Here is a 23,441-nt window from a genome sequence, read left to right as displayed (position 1 = left end):
GGAAAAAGTGAAGTGGAACAGTGTACAATGGACAAGGATAAATTAATGTCTAGGTTTATTGTTCACTGTGACATGAAGTGTATGTACTACACACAACTATTATATTAGACAGTTATGGAAACTGAGGCTAGCAAGCAAAAATGGCTTCTGTCTAAATAAAAATATGTATCTTTGGGAGAGACACAATATGTTTGGAACCCTGAGGGTTAATGAGAGGTAAGCTGGTGAAGGGGGGAGATGAGATAAGGGAAATAAAAGAAGCTGAATAGATGAAAGAAGTGATTCAGTGGGAGGCATTGTTGATCACAGCTAGGTGTCAGAAACAAACTGGAAAAATGGGAACTGCTTTAACATTGGCAGGAAAATAATGATAAAAAAAAGAACGTATACCATGTACCAAAAAGAAAAAGAAAATAAGAAATTATAAAAGGCTTTCAGGCTTTCTTTGGGACACGTCAGTGAAAAATGAAGCAAGCAAGCAAGCAAGCCCTGAAATGGAATCCTCTCTAAAGGTATCTGGGGAAGAGGGGCGCGTTGTCCCATCCTTTTCACATCAAGAATTTAATTTTGCATTCTCTTTGTCTGTCTTGAGATATACTTCCAGTTGCTCTACACTGGCCTCTTTTCCTTTCTCTTTGTCCACTTCGGTAGTCTACACTGGTGGAGAGACCGTTAGAATGGAAGAAATGTAGCCATGAAATTAAATCATCTGGCTGTCCTTTGCCAATGTGATTTTTGCCTAAAGTTTGAGCTGTACTCCAAGGCAGAGCAGGATTCTTATTCATGAATACTGGAGGGAACTGCACTTCCTCTATTTCCCTTGCTTGCTATTTCTTTTCTTCAGACTCTCTTAAGAGAGAAATGATTCTTGGACCCTCCCAATTTCAGTATGCTTATGCTACATGCAATGCGGACATTGTTTGCAGAACTTTATTACCTATTTACTATATTTCACTTTAGGCAACTTATGAAAAGGTACCAGCTTATATTTTCCCTCTTAAAAGAACTCCACTAAAATGTTATTAATAGAACCTTTAAAACCCCCAAAATACCGTTTGCTCTTTAGTGCCAGGGACATTCCAGTTACTACGTCTGTATTATGTTTACCCCCATCCCCCATGAATTCCTAAGACAGTTTCTCTTATATTAAGCTTCCTTCTGGTGCCCATAGCAACACCATCTACTACTGAAATGTTCCTGCAGGATTTGCAGGAGTCCTTTCAAAACAAGATGCTGATTCTGCAGTTACTGCACACCCAGCTACGTATATCAGGTTCATAGCCTGAACCTCAGTTCTCAATGAAGGGCAATTCAGCTGACCACCGACTGTCCTAATCATCGTTAGTGACAAAACACGGTACATATGTTCTCGTTTGTTGGGGCTTTTTCCCCACAGTAACAACCAACTTATTTATTTTTGGCAGTTTTCCTAACTGCTAAAAATCACACGAGGTAGCAGGGTTTTGGTTTTAATATGATCCTGCTTTCTCTTTCTCCTTTTTTATATTTCTCTGTTTGCAAGCGCGCTGACGTGCAAAGAGGCCTCTGCCCTCTGTTATGTGGCTCAGGAGCCACCTTCCGTTCCTGAGGGCAACTGTGTGAAGCGGGGGAAAAAAGCCCGTTTGATAAAAAAACAAACCGGGATATTTAACATGACCTGCACGGGAAGTCCCAACGGCTGGCTCCTGCATCCTAGGAGTCTCTCCAGTAAAAGCTGGGCTACGGGGGAGCAGCCACCCGCTGTCCTCGCCATGGCTGAGTCTCTCTTGAGGAAACTGGAGGATCTCAGCCCATGCCCGTGCTCAGCCGAGGAGCGACCGGCGCCGCCGGCAGACGCAGCGGGGTAAACAACAAGGGCCCGTGCTGTTGCCATTACCCCATATCGCTCAGTGTCTGTATTGCAATGCGAGTGGGTTCAAAAACGAGTAGGTAAATTCACAGAAGAGAACTATCAGGACGTCTGAAAGGTTCCAGCCTGGGTCCCCGCGCTCTGCCCCGGAGGTGGGAGAGGGTTTCCCGCAGTGCCCTGCGCTCCTTCCCGCCCTTCCTGCTCGGAGCCGCTGCCTGCCGCGCGCGAAGCGGGGTACGACAACAGGCAGACCGCCTGCCCCCCGCCGCTGGTCTCGTACCAGGCGCTTGCCCTTCCCCGAGCGTGGGAGCGGACCTGCCCCTGTGCCTCCTGCCCTCTCGCTGGAGAGGCCACGGGGGCTCTTGGTGGTGAAGGCAACGGAGGCCTCACCCCAAAGTGCACTTTGTGCCCCTTAGCCCCCTTTCCAAATCTTCCGGGAAGAGGAAAAATGCTGCTCACAAACACTAGAGCGCTGCTAACAGGCAGTACCTGTCGTTTATCTGATTTTGGCCAAAAAAGGAAAGGATGCGGGTACTGCTTGACACCGTGTACCTTGTTCACTCATTTTGAACACGGCATATCATTTAAATTCTGTGTCACGCCACGCTGCATGCTAGGAAATGTACCCTAGGATATTTTTAAAGCTATGAAAGTTCAGTAAATGGAGACTTCCCTGCAGGACTCAGCTATTAAATCTTTGCTGGGAAGTGGGAGCCACGTCCATTAAAAAAATCATATTCTGGTGAGACTAATCACATCTTTGTACTACTAAAGTATGCTTGAATTCAGATGTTAATCACATAAATATTTGGCAGTTATACATTGTGTAGAACAAATGCCGCAATTTGACAGAGTTAAATAACCCCTTATCTCTGAAGTTATCTTGAGAATATGGAAATATTTGGGACGTGTGTTAAGAATGAACATTTGAGCAGAACATTTGCCACAGGAGGCCAAAGAATCCCTTCGCTAAACACTATTTAGGGAGAGAATAACTTGCCCGGGCTGCACCTACGGCTCCCTTGCGCCGCGGGCCGCGGCGTGCCCCGAGGCGGTGGTCGTGCTCCCCCGGAGCACCGTCCGAGCCGGCTCGTCTCCGGCCCCAGCCCGGCGCGGCCACGCGGGCAGGGGCTTGCCCGGCTGCGGCCGCGGGCTCCTGCGAGGGTCTGCGTGTGGCCCCCAGACCTTACACAGGTGCAAGCTTTGGGCCTTGGTGCAGAAACGTGCAAAGGCGGGGGGGGTCACAAATCGTTCTCGCGTTGCTGACTTTGGCAGAGTCATGCCAGTGTTAACCTACCAGGGCAAGAGTAAAACTGTGCAAATGGTGCCCTGAGGTACAACACGGCCCCGTTTCTTCCTTCCAGCCTTCAAGCATGCTGTGCCAAAGCTGTAATTCTGAATAACTAAGAGTTTAATTCTGAGTAAGTTTAACTCTGAATTAAGGCTGTAGCCTTTTTGAAGAAATAAAGGGTTCTTTAACTGTCGAATATGCTTTTCAACTTGCAAGGAGATATGACTGACTTCCAACATTAATACTGAGAGTCTAATTTTTATCTGCTGTCATTCTTTCTACGCAGTGTTAATTCCCCCCTGTTACTGACAATTAGCTCTTTATTTGGTCATTCCTATTCTTACCCAAGCAAAATTCAGGTCCCAGAAAATTTCTTTTGTTTCAGGGAATGGCAAAGTGGTGACCATATCCAGCCCAGGAGACAGATTTATCTGTCCTCCTGGGAATACTGCTTGGTCAGAGGAAGGCAAAACTGGGGGTATTACCATGTATACATTGGCAGAAAGGAGGGTTGCCGGGGGGGAGAGAAGGAGAAATTTGTAGCCCAACTTGGATCTGGCAGGATTTCTTTGCTCATCTGAGGTGCTGCATAGACATGTCTCTATTGGACTGGCTCAGAGCGCCAGGTTGGAAGTGGCGCCCAAGCCACAGGACGTGGTGATCCCTTCCGGCACAGACAGGACTAGAGAGGGGTTTCAAAGTGAACCGGATCAAAAAAATCTGGGCCAGTGCCTTTGCTTATGAGGACAAGAGCCAGAAAAAGCATTTTTACAATTAATTTAGACTAACTCTTAAGTTTCATAGTGTTTCTTTCTTGTGTACTCTCCGTTATATCTTACTGTTGGAAAGTATTTCTTTCATGCAGAGGAATCGTGATGCTACGTAAATCTTCAGGAGAGAAAATGACATTTTTCTTGTTACGGGTCTTAAGCAGAAATTGCAATCTGAAAGAAGTGTTTATCCTCCATTTCTTAAGAAAATGTTTCTTGAGTAGATATGTTAGTCCTGCAAAGTTAACAGAGCAGCTGGTTCATTCCAGCCTGCATTACCCTTATATTTAAGAGGCTGTGATATACTGTTTAGATCTCAGAAAGGTTGGAGACACAGGGCCTCGTTCATCATCACATTGATTTTGGTTTATGCTTCTGTGAGCTGTTGCTTTCAATTAATTCAGGTTGGTGTAAAAATGATTCAAAATACACACTGCTTCTTTCTAAATGCCTAGAAAGTCTCTGGTGCAATCCACGATTAAATTTTTCTCAAGATAATTTATAATGATAATAATAAATCACATCCAAAGTTGTTTGTGTCCATGTGAGTAATGCATGCCTGATTTAAAAAAAAGAAAAAACATCCAGTGCAAGACACTGCTCTAGTTGGAGAGTAAAGCTGCATAACACAGATGTGGAAAGGTTTGTTAAACCGTCAGGATTTTCCTCTGTGATATATAAAATTCCAAATCTTAATTCAGACTAGTAGTCAGTAGTTCTTGGAATGGAGATCCTAGTACTACTTTTGAAAAACAATTTTATTACCTGCAGGCGCTGCTGAGAGAAAATCTGGGCTCCTGTCCAGTGACCGTTCCCTTTAAAAAAATCCTCTCGCTGTCCCCAGTCAGTATCAATATTTACTAAGTCAAGAAATTCCATTCCTTGTCTCCATATACTTGTACCTAGTTATAGCCCATCGCTTTGTTATCACTTTGCTGTGCTGACCAAATGTAAATTCTTTTCTTAAAACAGTGAAAAAATCAGAATTGTTAATAGTATAAGTTATTTTTAATAAGTATAGCAGTATATCTTATGTACCAGTTTTCAGGAAGAAACATAGCTAATATGAATGACGGGTTTCATATTCATATAAAGGCTACATAGATTAGCTGCTTTTAATCCCATTTAACTAAAGCTCCCCATTTCATTCTTCTAATCTTTCCTCATAAGCAAATCCTTCCAACTCCTCAGTCGTGTTTCCTATCCTCCTTGGAATTCGTCTCTATTTGTCTACATATTTGGAATAGAAAAAGAGGCCCAGAGTGAATGCAGGATTCTAGAAGCAACTCCGCCAGCATTGTGCCGAATCCGTAATTAAAAAGGGTTAAAGTTAATATATTTAAGCTACAACAGTGAATCCACTTGATCACACATGACAACAGAAGTATTTATAATTATAATGATTGTCTTACCTCTCAAATGCTCAGACTTAAAGTGTATAATCTGTACAGATTTGTTTTCTATAATGAAGATATTAAGGACATTTCCAAGGCAGTGCAAATTTCACTTGAACTGGGGAAAGAGATTTTTTTTTAAAGGATTTTAAAAATCTCATGCCATGAGGATTTGGTCTGCAAGCACCAATCTCTCTCACCCTTCCCCGCCTTCACTTTAACACTGATCTCTCCCGCTCAGCGTAGCAGGACCGGTGGAGAGCCTCCTTACAGTAGCAGCCTCTGTGTGCAGGCACAGAGCGCTCAGGACGATGCACAGTAGCTGCAGGTAGCAGCTGCAGATGATATTTTCAAAACGTTTTTGTGCACTTTTACTGAAAGGCTTCAATAACACAGTGGAGATGAAGGAAACCCATACGATCATTCCATCAAATTTTAACTGAATGTCAATGGAGTTTGCCTGTGTAAATTTCATTATTCGTATGCCCACATGACAGTGCCAAAAAAATCCCCAGTTGATGCAGAAAACCTAAAGCTGTTGACTACAGGAGTGCAGGCAAAGACTCGGAGACATCATGGATTAAGATTATACAAGCACAATGTATTTGTTTTGTTACCTTTCTGACCTATAACCAAAGCTAATAACATTTTGGTAAAGGCATATGTAAAGTCGAGAACAGAACCCAAGCTGCTTTTTAAGTATTAGCTCTTAAGAAGCACCATAGTCCGCATTCTGATTCTGCTCTATTTTTTGACAAACCACCTGCAAAACTACCATTTCTGTCACTACTGTTGCACATTAACGTGGCACCTAGGAACCCCTTTCGTGCATGGCGACCTCAGAGGGGTAATTGCAGTTCCCACCTTACAAAACATCTCTGATCTGAATTGCTTAATGCTGTGCACAAGTTCCTGATACCTCATATTGTCACTCACAGACCAGGGGCTCAGAAAGTTTTTTTCTTTCCAGCCAGTGGTGTTGTGGTATTAATCCAAACCAGCAAAGCTGTGCAAATAAAGTGTGTTCTTTCCAAAGACTGATTTAACTGTACAGAGCACATATGCATGTGTACCTTACTCCCCCCCAACACACCTGCACAAGTACATGCACACATTTACATCAGTAGATTAACTGCATCTAAAAATCAATTACTTATCTGTATGCACACGTGTTATTAAGATTTATGAAGGCTATGCATAGACTTAACTATGGGTTCTACTTAAATTCCTAAAAATCTGAATCAGAGAATGGTCCTGATGCTCTTCATCCCTCCAATATTTACCTATACATCATGAGTGTGTAAGGTACATTTGTATATAATATATACAGGTGTCGGGGGGATGTATCTAGATACATAGATAGATATATAGGCATCATGCATTATTTATAAAACTAGTTTATTACATATACAAACAATAATTATTATAAACATGCAATTATATATCCATATTTGTGTGTATATATAGATTTTTTTTTTTTGTCCTTAATGGAAAACTTGAACTGCAAGCAGCCATGTCAGACCTCAGATGGTTAACATTCACTTCTTGCTGTTTTATTGCATATTACTGTGCGCTCCTGAGCAGCAGGAGCAGATTCAGGCAATTACAATCAAGTCAGGGCACACGCCGTGGCTGAGCAACACGATCATGATGAGGATACTGATGAGGCACTTATCGAAAACCCCACATCATCCACACTCATCAGCCACAACATGTCACCCCAAATGAGGCATCAGCTGCCTTCAAATGGCTCATTGCACACTGTTTACAGCTTTCTTTGGACCCACTTTTGATTTTGCGGTCAGGACTTCGTTCAAACAGCAGCTGACTGGCACCGGCAAGCCTCAGGACTCGGCGTAGCTGACTTCCCGGGAGTCGGCAGTGTTGTGACACGGGGCTGCCCGAGGGAGACGAAAGGTCCCGGCTCGGTTCCCCTCAGACATGGGTCCCTCTGGGGAAGGGGCCGGGAGAGTTATTTAGCAAACGTCTGCTAGCAAGGAGGGAAGGGGGGAAGAGGGGAAAAGCAAACAAACAAACAATCCCACAGCGGTTTCTCATATTTTTGATTTGCTGCCTCAAAGGACAATCTTAGAAACCAGTAACAGGGATTGAAGTGGACCCATTTTGGCCCAGATCCCTGCTGTTCCTGGGACTCCTTGAGCCACTTTGACAATGGAAAAACTTTGACAATGAAAAAGGATCCTGAAAGTGGGTGCAAAACTCATGGATTCTGTATTCAAAATTTGCTTTGCATGCAAACGGCATTAAACTGGGCCGAAAAGTTTTCCTGTGCTGCAAACCTTTCCGCTTATTTATTGGGATTCAGGAAGACGACCTTTTTTTTTTCTTGCAAAAAGGAAACAAACAAAAAAAGAATTGGCAGGAGGGAGGGAGGGGAGAGTATCTCCGGGGCTCGCTGGGAATCAGCCCTCTTCTACAGGGAATTTCAGAGCAGACCCAAAAAGGAACAACCCGAAACAGAGAAACGGAGCCAGGCTCCCCCCACGACAGCCGGCGGGGGCTCCGAACAGGGCTTCAGAGCTCTCAGGGGAATAGGACAGACCAGGTCAGACCCTTGCCTAAATCGAGCGGAGTGAGAAGGCTGACCCTGACGCTGGTCCCTCCAGGCTAGCGCTCCCCTGAGCCGAGCTGGAGCTGAGAAGCTCTCCTGACATCATTGCCCAGAAACAGGCATTTCCACAATACAGATTCAAACCAATTCGTTTTGACAAATAGAAATTTTCTAATGAGAGAGCGTTACATCATAGAGTCCTTGACCCTGTGCCAAACAGAGATGAAAGAACCTTCGGGTAAATAGAAACCTAGTCCTTTAACTTCAGACATTAGCTGATGAAAAATGTGTATTAATAGATTATTGCCAGTTCCTTTCAGTTCGTGTGACAGATTGGAGAAGTGGAAGTGTTTCTGCTCCACTACTCTTCCTCTCCTACCTTATAACATCTTACGAAAGTAAATTTATTAATCTATCACAATATCAAATATCAAAATTCCCAAATAATTGCCTTCCATGCTATTTAAAATTTTATTTTTCAAATAGACAAATTTATGAACAGAAAGCTGAAGTTATTCCCTCAGTCTTGCATGGCCAGCTCAGACCCATGAAGTAATTTATTAGGCAACTGTCCTTTTTTTGATCGTTCAGTTAAGAGGTAGGAGTACATATATAGCTACCTTGGTGATGATCACTGTCTTCAGTTTGTGCTGTTTGTCTCAGTGGGTCTCAAATTTTAGAATGCAGTACGCTCACTTTGTATGCCAGATTGCAACAGCATATTTCATTGTGAAAATAATTAAAGCAAAAATAGATGATCCGTGCAGGTTTTCCTACATTTGTGTGTTCATCTGAGTTTTTTCCTTGCTGCTTTTGGTTCTAACCTGTGCAATACAGTGCTTTTTCTCTTAGGGACAGGTTCTTTCTGCTCCATGCTTTTTGTTAAATGTTAAATAGAGGATAAATATTTTCAAAAAAGGCCCAGTAGGGAAAGATACTAATTTGTACGATTGGTTCATTAGTCTTATTTACTAAAACCTTGTTTTTCTTTTCCAGGGATAGAAAACATTCTATACAATTCCCAAACTAATTAAGTACCTCAGAAGAGCTTAAACTTATGGTTAGGACTTCTATTGTGCTATCTTTACTGTGGTGCTCCGAGATCTGAGCAGGGGGAGGAGGTAAGGAGAGTGCACATATTGGGGTGGAATGGCATAAAACTCCTGAAAACTGCTTGACCAAAATAAAATGGAGCTACTCACACGCAGCATTGCAAAGACACTAAATTCTGTCTGTGTGAATGACGCTAGAGAAGAACTGAAGGACCAGCGCTAAAACATCCTAATTACGAACCCGTGGTGCAAACAGAATAACAGACATAGCATCAGCTCTGGTAGCTGTGTAAAAAAGAGTGGAAGTTTGCATTTCAGTGTCTGTATCTTGAATTGCAGCGTGGGTTCTCATGCACACGTATGTTTGTGTGTGCGTGTGCGTGTGTGTGTGTGTGTGTGTGTGTGTGTGTGTAGAGGACTGTTTTTGGGTCATCATCTTACGCTCTTTGTGATGCACATTCTAATTTAGGCAAAAGGGATGCATCTTTCAAATGCAGATCATGTTTGCGTTAGAAGAGCAATGAGAACACTTGTCACTTTCAGAACATTTATGTGCTAGAAGTACTGTTAGCAGAAGAGCAGTTTAGATAAATTCAAGACTTTTTTTTGCTGATCACAAACATTAAGCTTCACACCTGAAACCCTCAACCCCCTGCTGTGCTCTAATCCTAGCACCATTCACCCTTAGAGACTCAAAGTGCTGTGCCACTGCTCTCAAACATTTGATTGCCCTTACTTTGAATGCCACCACCTGCAAAAATGCCTTTTTATTCCCTTTGAGCCTCTTGAGAAGGAAGTAAAAATGATAATTCATGACAAACATTAATTAATTGTTTACAAGATGATCTTTTCTTTTTCTAACTTCTGTTCAGCAGACATGTTGAGCTGCAAGACTCCACGCTTGATGCCAGAGCTTGTCAAGAGGTCTGCATTGTTGTTTATCACTCAGGCATAGGATAGACTGCAGGTCATTGTTTCTTCAGCTCAAGTAGCACTGTCTAGCTCTTGTTTGCAGAATGGAAGCGCCATGCATGAGTTCCCTAGCATAAAAGAACTACCGGTTCTAAGAAGGAACAGGGATTTAGCTTCTAATGCAGAGTAAATAAACATTTTTCACCATCTTTTGCTCCATGTGATTTCTGAAAGGTCAAGAGGTGCCATTACAGTATTTTAAAAGCTTCAAATTATGTTTAAATAACGTATCACTAAACTCAGAGAAATCTTATCGGATTTTAAGAACCTATTGTCGCTGTTTTAGTTCTTGAATTCATCATCGCAGGAAGACGTATTTTGAAAGGAATGCACTGCTGTTAAGAAGGCTGAGATTCACTCAAAGTTTGGATTCAGCTTCACCCACAGGCTACAGTGTAAAAAACCCACTGATGATGCAGAGTTGATTTGAGTCATTTAATTCAAGAATTAATTCTACCAGTGATATTATGCCACACTAATATTTGACCTGACTATCCCAAACTCAGAGAGTCGATTTTACAGTCAATATAAAAAAAAACAGAGCCAAAACATTCAAACTTGGGCAACAAAATTAGACTCCCAGAACAACATTTAGGCAGCTGAAGATAAGCAAACAAGTCTGCAGAGAGATTGAGCTGCCGCCACCCCACTGAAATCATCAGAAACTGCAGTGAACAGCACCTCTGAAAATCAGACTATTTGTATTTACACATCTGCATATGTAGGCAGGCATGTTTGGACACCTTGTCCTATTGCTCTTGCAATAAAACAATCCCAAGAACTTTAAACCACATCAAAAGTCTGGCAAAAATGTAAAGAGAGTGAAAGGTCTTACTTGTAGGAAGTGTACAGTAATATGGCTTCGCGAAGAACTCAGGTTTCCACATTCCAAATTAGGAGCCCTTAGATCACGGCTGCAAGGCTAAAAATCAATGCTCTATTTTCTGAGTTAATACTAAGGGTTGCACTTAACAGACATGGAGACTAATAAGGTATGCAGAAGGAGTAAAAGCAGTGCACAAAAAAATTCAGGCCTTCATCTTGGCGACGATCCAGCACAATGATGTTTCAACCAGATTTGAAAAAAAAAAATCAATAACATCTGTGGTATAATGGTTAATTAAAGAAGCTCTTCAGCAGAGCTCAAGATGAGAGGCTCGGCCTGAAATTCAGACAGCTGAAGCTTGATTATCAGGAAAGAATGCTTTTTTAGCTATGAGTGGATAGGCCAAAAGCTGCAATGTGTGGAAATGGGGGAAAAATTGCTTTTATTTTAACTTTCTTTAAGTAATCAATACATGATTTTCACCTGCGTTAGGAGCCTGTTTACATCCAAAGGCTGTTTCTATACATCGACATAAATCTAATCCACTTCCTTTTGGAATCTATAGATCTAAAGACAACAGCAAAGATATCAGGTTGGCTGCCTACTCTTAATTCACAAACTCTCCACTTTCCCCCAATGCCCCCGCTGGCTATCCCCTACATGCAAAACCCATCCCACGGCAGATCCCTCAAGTTAAATTCTCTTCTTTATTTTACTCTTTAAGATCTGAGCCTTTCGAGACTGAGCCTGAAAGAACTGAATAGAAGATTAAATACTAAAGCACAACATGTGCAGTAACCAGACAATTCTACTGTCAACTTCTACGCCTTTTTATGCTGTTCTCTGAATTCTTTTATTTATTACCTCTATCTAAAATGCATATGCACAGACTTAAGGCCAGAAGGGACTATTCTAGCACCTTGCGTAGCACAGGATAGAGGTTTTCGGCTGGTAATTCCTGTGCCTTATCTATATCCCAGCGACGAACTGGAAGACACACAGTTAAAGAAAAAAATTGATCCTGATTTAGAGATTTCAAATGGCAGAAAATCCACTCCCTCGCTAAGCAAATTGTTCTGAAAGTTAATTAGCATCACCATGAAACTGTCTTACTTCTATCTGAATTTTTCTGCCTGCTTGTGTCTTGGTCTGCAAAGTTCAAGAGCTCTGGGCTATCAGAAACCATCTCTGCAAAAATTTACAGATCATGGTCAAGTCTCCTCTTCATCTTCTGGATGAACTGAAGAAGATGGTACTTCTTTACTTTCTTACTGTAGGCAGATTTTCCAGATTTTTTTCTTGAAAAAGAAATTTGAAAAAGAATTGCATCATTCTGCAATGCTGAGTGAGATGTCTCCCACTTATTACAACTGTGCACAAACTGGATTTTCCGTTTTCCAGGAAATTCCAAAATGAAATTCGAACAGATGGCAAATATTTTTTAAATTAACTGTCAAATGAAGTTTCAGGCAGAGAAATAATTTTCACTAAGCAAAAACCGTTTAATAAAATAATTGAAAGTTCATTTTAATTTTTTATTTTGAAATTAAGATTGCTTCTGTTTCCATACAGCTTCTCAAAAAAGCATAGAAAATTATGAAAAAAATTGTTCCAGAAGGTTAAAAAAAGATGTTTCCAAATCACTAGTGTTTCTTTTCGTTGTCTTTCTAAATGTAGTCTCTCGAAAGCATTACTTTGTTCCAGGCTTTACAGATTTGAGGGAAACAAAACTGTTCACTGAAAAAAATTATAATAAATCAGTTTAACTCACTTTAACAAAAAACTAAACAGGCGGGCTTCCTTTTTAGACTGTAAAATGCGTACTACACTCTGAAAATAACAAAAGAAATAAAATGGGAACTTTCATGAGCTCTGAATGTTCAGGGTAGGACTTCCAAAAGCAATTGGGATCGATTTACTTACGCTTCCATTTAAATCAATGTTAGCTTTACGGTTGCCTTCAAAGGGACTGGACTTAAGTCAAGAGCAAGTGCAAAGCAAAATCCTCCCCCTCAAATTTTATGTCAGAATTCTTCAGATTGCTCCAGAGTTCAAGTGGAATTTTCCTAAGCAAACAGTGTACATAGTGCAAAGGCCTTTTATGTCACCAACTTTTAAGAAATGAAAACATCAGCAAGTACCTATTTGGAAGTATAACTGCACTCACAGTCAAAACCAAAGGAGACAGATATCATTAAGAAATATGTGCACCTGACAATCCATATTAGGATATGGCCACCAGTACATTTTACTCTATATGCCAGATATATCTGAGCATGCATTAGGTTGCTCAGTAGTTTTACCTGATGTACACGTATGACATTCAAAAAACAGAAAATCTTCTTTTCTCTTTGGACAAGAAAGGTTCCCCGTCCCTGAGTTCTTTGTTGCAAAGCATAGTGTCAACTGTTCTATGCCACGATGACAAGCTCCTACAGACACTGGATCACATCTGATTGCCCTGTCTCACACAAGGTAAGAGGAATCCTGGTGTAGCCTCACTGTTCTTCAACGGCATCCAGAAGAGCCAAGCACTAAACCATTAATAAACTGCTTCTGCCTGTAGACCTCCTCATATGAAGTGACAGCTCTCTGCACTACAGTAACCCCCAGGGAGACCCTGGCACAGGTCTTCTGAATAGGCAGAATCTGCCAAGAGACAACACATTGAAATTTTTAAACCAAGCTTTGATAATTATCTGGCATTCAGCTTTTTACCTCCCACATTCTAACTTAGGTAATCAAGCAGTTCATTATTATTTGGCACGTGTTGTGGATGGTCATTGTTCTAGGGAGAATTCTTCTTAGACAGGAGCAATGTCTTCAGCTAGGTGAACAGTGGCTGTAAGGACTGCAAGGACAGGCAATGGGACTAGTGCTGGCTTCAGGATTTGGGGGTAGGCACAAGCTGCTTATGCCAGTAGTGCTCTCAGGATCATCTGGAAGTCCCAGGAGCCAAAACATCCAGCTGAGAAAATGGAGTGGTATGAGGTGTGTATGTCATCCATGGAGACTGAGGTGTATCAAGAGATAACCTTGAACTTCCTTGACCTTCACAGACTCTCAAACTAACAGGACCTCAGCACCAAACTGGCTCTCCTCTTTCTCTCATAGGTGTTGGTGGACTGTGGCATGGCATCGCTCTGCTACATGTCCTCATGCAGCCCCACCTGTTCAATGCCTTACTAGGAGCCTCTATGGACCCTGTCGTCCTGTGAACCTCTTTCCTACAGCTTCCTCCATCCCACTTTTGTCTGTCCCCAGACTCAATCATAGGTTATGTTCATACTCTTTTGCCCTTCTGATTTGCAATCATTTATCCTTTTCCCTAGACCTTGTCCTCTGGGAAGATGCAGATTCTTGAAATCCATTGAGAGCCACCAGAGTTGGTATGTGCAGAACCTTGGACGGGCAACCGCTATCTAAATTAGTGAGTCTGCCCTGATGGCTTAATCATTGGACTGATACGAATTGGATTTGGGCACAGCACCAGGCTATATAAGTACAGCCACATGCACCACAGCATTCTTGAAAATCCAGCTTGAGCAACCAGACTATAACCATGCTTCAAATCTGCTACCTTGCCACATTCAGGAACACACAGGAAACTTGAACGGCAGCCAAACGCTAATTCCTGCAACTTCTTTGGGCAGGAAGCCCACCAATAGTTTGCAAAATGCTCTTGCACCCCGAAAAACAGTAAAAATGACCATTTGTATTCTTAGCATAGTTCTGGAATGATGCTTCCTGGGTAAGATTCTGAGCTCAAAAAGTTACTTTTTAAAGTGCTGGCTTTAATGTATCTAATCATAAGAAAGCAATTCATTTTCTGTGGTTTATTTAATCTCTGGCTCTCTTAGAAGGTCAGTTTATAATGTAAAGTGGCAATCTTTGAAATATGTGGAAAGCAAACACACTACAAAACAAACTGACCATCAATGTTCTTCATATACAGTAGCCCACAAAAGAGACACCAGAGGTGTCTTTAAGTTACTACCAGCCAGTAGCAGGATTGATCGGGTAATGTAGAAATGTGAAGCTCTGAATTTAACATCTAACTTCTTTGAGATCAGAAGTAACTCAAAGTGTGCATTGCAGCAGCTACCCTCGGCCTGCAGACAAAGTAGACTCTCCTCTACTTGCCTTCATCTGGGTAAATTACACTGGTTTATGTTTTCTCTTGCTTCTAAGCCTTCTCGCTTAGGATGAATAAAGAGAACATCCTAGAAGTTTGCATTAAAAGGGGAAACAACTGGTGTAAGATGATCATGACATTCCAGTGTGCTACCATTTTTGATGTTTTTCTTCTGTACATTTAAGGCAGGTGTTCCAAGGTAATATTTCTGATACGAGTTAATGACAAAAGTAGATTTCAGAATTACACACTGCAGTTCAGCCTCTGAACTCTAACCAGCAAAACCTAAATCCTCCCACACTGCTTTAAATACACACATATATACACATATCCTTATGGAAAATCTGAAGTAAAACAGCAGCTGACACAATCAAGAATTAACAGCTAACCTGCGTTCCAAAGAGCTCTTGCACAACACGCTCTACTTGAAAGTACTAAGAGCTGCATGCCTCACTGATATAAGATATCTCATTCCTGCTTGTTGTTTCTGTGCCTCTGTTTTGAATTCTGCAATTTTTCATGCTCTAATATTTGGTAGAATATAGTATGAACTGCAGCCAAATATGACAGGCAAAGGATCAAACAGAGGCATGACTTTAAAAAGATGATAGAGGATAAATAGGATCTACCTGGTTCAGAGGAGCAGTGAGGTAATGCGTCTCTTTATATAAATGAATCCAAAGAGCACTGGTTTCAGTTTAAAGAATGAGCTGCTTTTAATTTTGCCTGAACTGATTCATCCATGCCCTGATTCATCTATCCAGATTGGTGATGTCACCACCACTGCAGAAAAAGCTTAGAGCAAGAGGCAGATCTCAGACATATTTGCAGAAATCTGGAGCAAGTCCATAGACTTCTGGGAGTTACTCTGGGTTTACAGTGAAATAGATGAGAGCAGAATCCAGCCCATGAAACCATAAACTCAGCTGTTATCAGGCAGAGTTTTAGAATTCACTATTAATATCTGCATTGAGAGCTATTCTAATTACAATTGCAAAATAATATTTTATATCCACTTTTACTATCTTATTCAAACACAGGAAATGAGTCAATCTTCGGAGAACAGAAAGACCAGTCAAAGGAATTGGTGAGTTGTATAATCCAGCATCCAACTTTGAAGTGAAGGAAAGGAAAACTGATTCCTGCAAACAGTCTGCAAATGGAACTGTTGACATACTCATGAAGGTCATATGTACAGACTCTCGCAGTAAGTTGCTCTTTTAAAAGTGCCCACAATAATGTGGATGCACTACTTAAAAGGCAGAATGAGTGCAAACACTCTTGAACAAAAAACGGCCACCGAAATCTTCCTACAACTGGCAATAATTCAGTGTAAGGTAACTTGGGAGTCTCCAGATTTAGAAAAATGAGGGTAGTAACTGTAATTTCCATCGCCTAAGCATTTCCATCTGAGGCTCATTATATCTCTCTCTTGAATTTGGTAGTTTTGAGTGCTAATATGTTTTGTATAGTTCCCACTTAAAGATTAACTTTCTGCAAACTATAGCTAGACCTAAGTCCCTTTCTTTTCACGCTAAGCAGGGTTTTTAAAACAAAAAACAAACTAAAATGGAACTCTTTCTGCAGTCAAAAAATACTCCTAATTTTTTCTGCTCTATTACCAGTGTATTTGGGGTTAGAAAGTTGAAATGTGAGCAAGAGAAATAATACCAAGAAAGTTTTGGGGAATGTTCTGTGGAAATTTATTTTCAATTCACTGTGTAAAGGGCCTTTAAATCTGTACATTCCCTACAAACTTGTAAAACTGGGCCAATTCTTTTTAGCATCTTTTGACAATGCTAGAAATGGAGATATGCTGTCCCAGGTGGGAGTGTCTCTGCATGCCTTGCAAGTGTACGCTAATAAAAGCATATCATCAAGGCCTAGAGTCAATGAGTTAGGATGCTACAGGTCCCTTGCTTTACTTGACGGAAAACTCCCAGATTAAAGGCAATACAATTCTTAACCTTTGCATATGGGACTCTATGCATAGGAGATGGTGATTCTGAAGATTTTTTTTTCTGTTCTTCTTGTAAAGAAATCTATGAAAAACTGTCCTCTAGAAAAGATAAAGACAAAGGGTTCAGCAGCTGAAAGCCAAAAATTGGAGATGGTTGTTTGCATGCCTAAGATTTAATTTGTTCTATATAGATATATGCTATGATCCAGTCTTTAATTTCAAAAAACACAGACAGATACATGACACACTGTTTTAATTACTGTCTGGAAGAAACCCTACCTCTTTCACTCTGCACTTATAATTTCTGTGGACTAGAACTATAAGATGGTATATATTTATATTAAAACTTTCACTGAGCATATAGTATTGCATTGTTATTTGAAAAATAGCACATAATTACACAGCAAAAAAAATAATAACTCATAGGCACAAAAGAACAGAATTAAGACTATATATACAACTCAGTTTTGCCATTTTCTAACTCCTGCAAATCTCAAGAGTCTGATTTGCAAGCCAACTCATTATCTAGCAAATTTTAAAAATCAAAATTATGTGGTAGATCCTAAGTATCCCTGAACAGGGCCTGCTTTAATCATGCTCTAGGTGTTTACCTAAAACAAAAGACTGTGAAGTGAGTAAAAGAACTGTGGCTCTCCTATGTGCTTGCCCATGCAAGAGCACCACAAGGCCAAAACAGCTGCTGCTGTTACTGCTGCTGAGATGCAGTCTCTGTGTGTGATAGCAACTGCTTCCACCCCACAGCAGAAGGATGCCCAACTAACAGTGATTTTTCATCCTGAGTCATCTTCTCCCTCTGGTCCTACCTTTGCCAGACAACATGTGTCTGAGCCCTGGTCTTGCCCCAGCCCCCCTCTCCTGTGGCTGACTCCAGTGCAAAGGCTTGGGCCGGTTCTGCTCTCAGAGCTCAGGCTCCATTTCCCTTTAGTGGAATACCGTAGACATATCTCAAAGAAGAGTCAACAGCCAGTTCTTCTTTTATCTCCTAATTTTCATTCAAAATCCCCATGCATTCGAATGTTCTTTTTTTTAAAAATCCAGTTCTTTAATATTTACATCATGTATTCACTTTCACTGATTAAGCTCAGGTGTCTGCGGTAGTGAAGCCACAGCAGTGCGTATAGGCTTGAGTAGAGGTTATGCAAATCTATTGAGGACTTTGGATACGAACTCAGGTGGCTGGTTTGCTGTTTGCTGGTAGTTTCATCCAAAGAACCGAGATTTAAACTAACTCAGGCACTTTTGTAGGCATTGTAATCACTGCAGGACAGCCACAGCATCAGAAGGATACAGGAGCCAGGAAATGACGAAGAAAGTACAAGGAATCATCAGGAAATAACCCTACTTAGCTCTCAGTCAAGGACCCAGGAGCTATGAGGAGGTGCTCTTGCTCAGGATCTGCATTTTGAAATTGCTATGGCAAGGAAAAAACGGGTTGCTTTAGCTGATCACTTGCCATTTTGTTTACCCCCAGTTACTGCCCAAGAAGTCAAGTATCATGCCTGTCCTTTAAAAGAGCAGTACTCTTGCTCAGTGGACTGAGAAACCTCTTGCTGCAGTCTCCTCCCCGGCACGGCAGAGGAATGCTGTACAGACAGATGGCCTGTATGGCAGAGCTTGCGCGTCTCGAACACTGACGGACACAAAGCTGCGAGCTTCCCGTTTGAAAGAGAGGCCCGTCTGAAAGGCTGGTCTCTCTGGGAGCATTTTAAATTAAAGGTCCTCCTTAATGAATAAGATGGATATAATTCCACATATTTTAAGATACTGTAATAGAGTATTCTAGCAGGAGACACTTCAGAAATCCTTTGAAGAAATAAAAACGTGAATTACGTACTTGGCTGATTCTTCTTAAATAGCAATGGTGCTGCTACTGTGATATGGGTATCTGGGTCATTTCTCCTGTGGCTTCCTTAAACATTTTGCGTTTAGCAAGAGGAAGACTTAAAAATGACTGACAAATCAATTGGGCAGAAATGATCAGCAATGTGCATTGAGCACCCCCAGTAGGTAAACTAGAAAAGCATTTAGTATTTTAATTGTTTTTAAATAACATCCAGCTCCACTCCAGTTATTGAATTCTGCCTTTTGTCAATGTACCCAGATCACCAAGGTCACATTAACTGCAGAGCTCTACTTGTTCTTCAAGGCAGTTTATGGTGAAAGATACTTAGGTCTCCCATCCTCATTTTTTTTCTTTACACTTTCTTGCTCAAATTGTTTTTGGTATTTTTAACTTCATTGACCAAAAAAGCAGGTGGTGCTTTCCTGCTTCATGGGAAGAGGAGAAGGCCCAGAAATTACATAACTCATGAACATGTACAGACTTGAGACGGTTTCAGTACTCAAGCAGAATTAAGACTATGCTTTGCTAGGAGAAGGGAAAAGGAAGACAGGGAATAGCACGGACTATGGCAGAGAGCACAGTCATTGTTCTTGTCCTCTGGCACCGCAGGGTCAGTACCCTCGGGAGCCTGGCGACACTCAGGAGCCTCATGCCTTACATTTTCAAAGGAGTGATACTGCAGAAGAGCTTCGACTCCAACAGTTTCGTTTGGAGGCTAGGTGGGAACTGAGGATTTCCAGTTTGTTGCAGCAAATATATTACCTCAGTTTTCAGAAGCCTGAGGGTTTGTCTACATGGAGGCACTCAGGAAGGTTACCTTGAATTAACTTACAGAACAGCTAAAAGTGAATGCATTAAATTATATTAAACCCCCTCTTTGAATGCTCTTATCTATCTCAGTCTTGAAGAAGTGTTACCTGTTTTCTTCCATTTAACTAGATTGTCTAGGAAGAGATATTACTTCTTCCTAAAAGCTTGGCCTGCCTTATTCGCTTCAGTTGCAAGACTCCTTTGTTTATTAATGAATTAGCTCTTGTGCACCCGTATTAAGACAATGTGACAAAAATTCACTTTATAACAATATAGGACTACATCATTACCCTGCAGATAAGTATCTGGAACCTTATAACTATTTTGCCAAATTAGCTGTATGTCTGTTGCAGAATTTAATAGCAGATTGATCAACTATTGCATAAAGGTGAACCCACAAACTATCTCCATTGCAGATGAATAAGGAATAACATATACATGAATTTTTACTTGATTGCACAGTGTTTTGTAAGTGACAGTTCTGTCTGGGTCTGGAGGAGGGGGTTACACTCATGCAGAAGCTTGTGTATGTGTGAGATCTTCAGTGTAACGTGTGTTCACCCATGCAGCTGGAGGGGTTCAGCTGGTTTGCAGCAAACAACGTCATGTGTCGCGCACATGTGCTCTCAGGATAGCTCAGCTCCCTGAGTTTCCTGCTTTTCATCCATTTATGTCACAGCCTTATTGTCAAAGACTTTTTGTTTGTTTGTTTCTTACTGGGGTGAGTGGGAGGGAGAAGGAAATGGATCCCTGGGTTAATAAAATTCTTGGGTCTTTGTTTAAGCATTTCCCATGTAGTTACTTCTTCCCTTTGAACATGAGTGGTATCTTTTCCAATTTTAATTAACAGTTCACAAGTGGATAAGCTAAATAGCCATTTAGAGCTATGGAAATGTAATTGCTCCACCATCTGGTCAGCTATAATATTTTATGATGACTGTATCAAGAAATAATATTGTTTCTTTGCCACTGGTGTAAACCACCATGCTGCTTTCCTAGTGCAGTTGTGTAGCTCTGGATTCTGCCACAAGGCCATCCTTGAACCTGAAGACAAGCCTCATGGGGTGATGGCTGACAACCAGAAAAGTATCATCTATATTTCTTTTAATTTATTTTGAAGTTAATGCTTACAGTTGCTTTGGCTTGGTTTTGACATTTTTTAAGCTAGCAGGAGCAATTGAATGTGGAACTATAATGGATTTTAATTTTTTCTTGTGCAGTTCTGATTACTGGATGGTACATGGAGCTGAAGTAAAGGAGATATCATTCCAAGACCAATGTGATATTCTTTGTATTTACGCTGCTACTTCAAAGGGAAGAAAAAAATTTCATTACCATAACAATGTGCAGCTCATGTATCACAACTATAATAGAACTCTAGCAACTTGCTGGCTACTGAGTCTTGGAAATTTAAATGTAATAACACTGTTTTGTTGCAAATGTCTGGTGGCAGAGGCCATTTCTTAGGTGCTATTGTAGAAAGGATCTAACTGCATCGCAAATGTGTTTACTCTTCCTGAAAGGATGGAGAGTGCTGCAAAAACCAGGAAAACGATATCCAGAAATTGATTTTTTCCTATTAAGCTGTTGATTGAGAAATATGTAGATGTTTTTATAAGAATGTAAGCACTCAGATACAGCCTTGTCAGATTTAAACCTTTGATGAGATCTTAAAAAAAAAAAAAAAAGACAAATTGTGAAGAGATGTCATATACTGAAATCGCTATGGACAAAATTCTGGCCCTGTGAGAGTCAGTGGGAATTTTGCCACTGACTTGAAAGGAATCCACTCTTCATTTCATATTGGAAAAACCTTATGAAAATTCAACAAAGTAAGCCCTGATTGTCATGGGGAAATGTAGCATAGGATAAAGAATGGACAAGTCATCTCTACAACCTAGAACTGAAGACTAGAATTGAAACCAAGTTTCAGGCAACCAAGAAAAGGCAGATTAAATAAAACAATTGTGACCATTACTTTGCAGCTAGAGTAGCATATTTTCTTTTTTGCAGGGGAAGCTTCCTCCAATATTTGCCTACTATTCCTTCCATATCTGCCAGAGGCAGGGTGTGGGGGATGTCACTATTTGAGGACACAGTGACACTATTCGTCACTGTTTGAGGCCCCCTTCCCTCTGCAGTCAGACAGCATGGGTCTCAGCTTGTTGCTCTGCCTCTGAGAATCAGCAAGACAAGTTCTGAAATCTGAGCATTGTCAACATGATCGCTCACTGAAACTAGTGAAACCTGGCTACTTGTGTAGCTGTTTTCTGCCTCATGTTCACACTGCAATAACCCCAGGGCCTCCCATCTACTGCATAACCTTGTTGCTGTGGGCAGCCTCTCCAATTTTCCATTTTCACAAACAAACCATTTACTTGGCCCTAATCCCTCCAATCATCTCCCAGCTACACTGTCCCAGCTACACTGTCCACAGCCACATCTGCCTGCTCTCCCTGCTGCTCAGGCTGGGTTGTTGAAGTGTTGGGCCAGGAAGTGCTGCGAGGTTCGACCCCAAGTCTGCTGACTGGCCAGCCCTCAGCCAGACAAAGCAGGCCACTGATGTCCTCAAGCCAGAGCTCAACACACGCCTCAAGCCTCAAGCACAACACTTGTGGGAAACTCTTATCAAATTTGGTCAAAAATGGCCAATGGGTTCAGAAGTTATGACACGGAAACATTGGGAATGGCAGAGAGAATGAATCAAGGGCAGAGTTACAAAACACTGAACTAGAGTCTTTACATTATTGTATTCCTACCGCATGCACGGCAGTTTATGACAGTAATGATGGAACTGAAATACTGCCAACAATCGACTCCTTATAGACCATGGATAACTGTCAGGTAACAGTGAATAAAGCAGAAAGAAAGCGGATAACTGTGAGTAATCCGCTTTAACTAGAACACCAGATACTGTATCAGTACCAACAGAGGACTCAAATTTGTGAAGAATACTAGTTAGATGTGTACATGAACTGGACAAATCGCCAGATAGTTTCTTCATGTGAAGAGACAAGTTGTTCCAATGTGTAATGATTTGTTCAGAAATGACCTTCCCTTACTGGCAAATCCTTGCATCTTATTAGTGAGAAGTAACTCAAAGAAAATATCCAACCTGGAAGCTGGAGCTATGAACTTATTGTGAACTACGTTACCTCAATGTTTGCTTACTAACATAGAGGGGATTTTTCCTGTGATTGGTACATGGAACATAGGACTTGTTTTTTGACAGGACTGGGGGAAGAACTATCACCTCCAGAACTTCTAACTTTTTTTTTTTTTTCAGAATATCAGATTTTCCTAAAAGGTTGTGAAACTCTACCCCGAGTCTGCTGTGAAACATTATCATGTACAAACAGCTGGAAGGGATGCAGGATAACAGCTCCATGGTTATCTAGGCTCCTAACAGGCTGTGTCTGCGTTAGCATTTGGGTTTGGAACAGCAGTGAGGTTTTGAAGCAAATCTCCCAGTCATCTCCATTTACCATGCATTGGTTCAGATCACAGGGCAGTTCTGGTGTGCTCTAACTGAATTCCCTCTCTTATCACGTCTGTGACTACTCAGAGCTTTCCGATACCACTGGAGTTTGGATTTAGCTCCCCATTTCAGAATTACACACAGGATCGTTTTTCTTTCTTGAGCAGCATGGTCCTATAGCACAGCTGGGAACAGTTCCAAGTCTGTGCACTAGAGGGCAATTACGCTCATACACACATGCCAGTTCATTGTTATAATATTCTTGCAGTAGTGCAGAATACGTTGATGCAGATTTCCTCAATTACCTGCAGGATTCTGATGACTACAAATCACTCACTGCAGGCTAGCAAATGGCACTTTTTAGCTGTCTCCATTGTATAAGATAGCTTTGCATTTTGAAAATTACCTGAATATCTTATTTTTATCCACCTAGGAGATGAGTCCCCTTAAATAATCCTATTTTCCACT

At 41.2% G+C, this 23,441-nt stretch overlaps 1 long non-coding RNA gene across 5 annotated transcripts in view; it reads right to left on the bottom strand.

The window, feature by feature from the left end:
* Nucleotides 1–23,441, bottom strand: part of LOC104141563 (uncharacterized) — a 109,504-nt gene that overhangs the window by 4,923 nt on the left and 81,140 nt on the right. The window lies entirely within an intron of this gene.

The sequence above is a fragment of the Struthio camelus genome, chromosome 5 (assembly GCF_040807025.1).
Source record: "Struthio camelus isolate bStrCam1 chromosome 5, bStrCam1.hap1, whole genome shotgun sequence".
NCBI classification, from domain to species: domain Eukaryota; kingdom Metazoa; phylum Chordata; class Aves; order Struthioniformes; family Struthionidae; genus Struthio; species Struthio camelus.
This window is presented reverse-complemented; position numbering and strand designations above follow the sequence as displayed.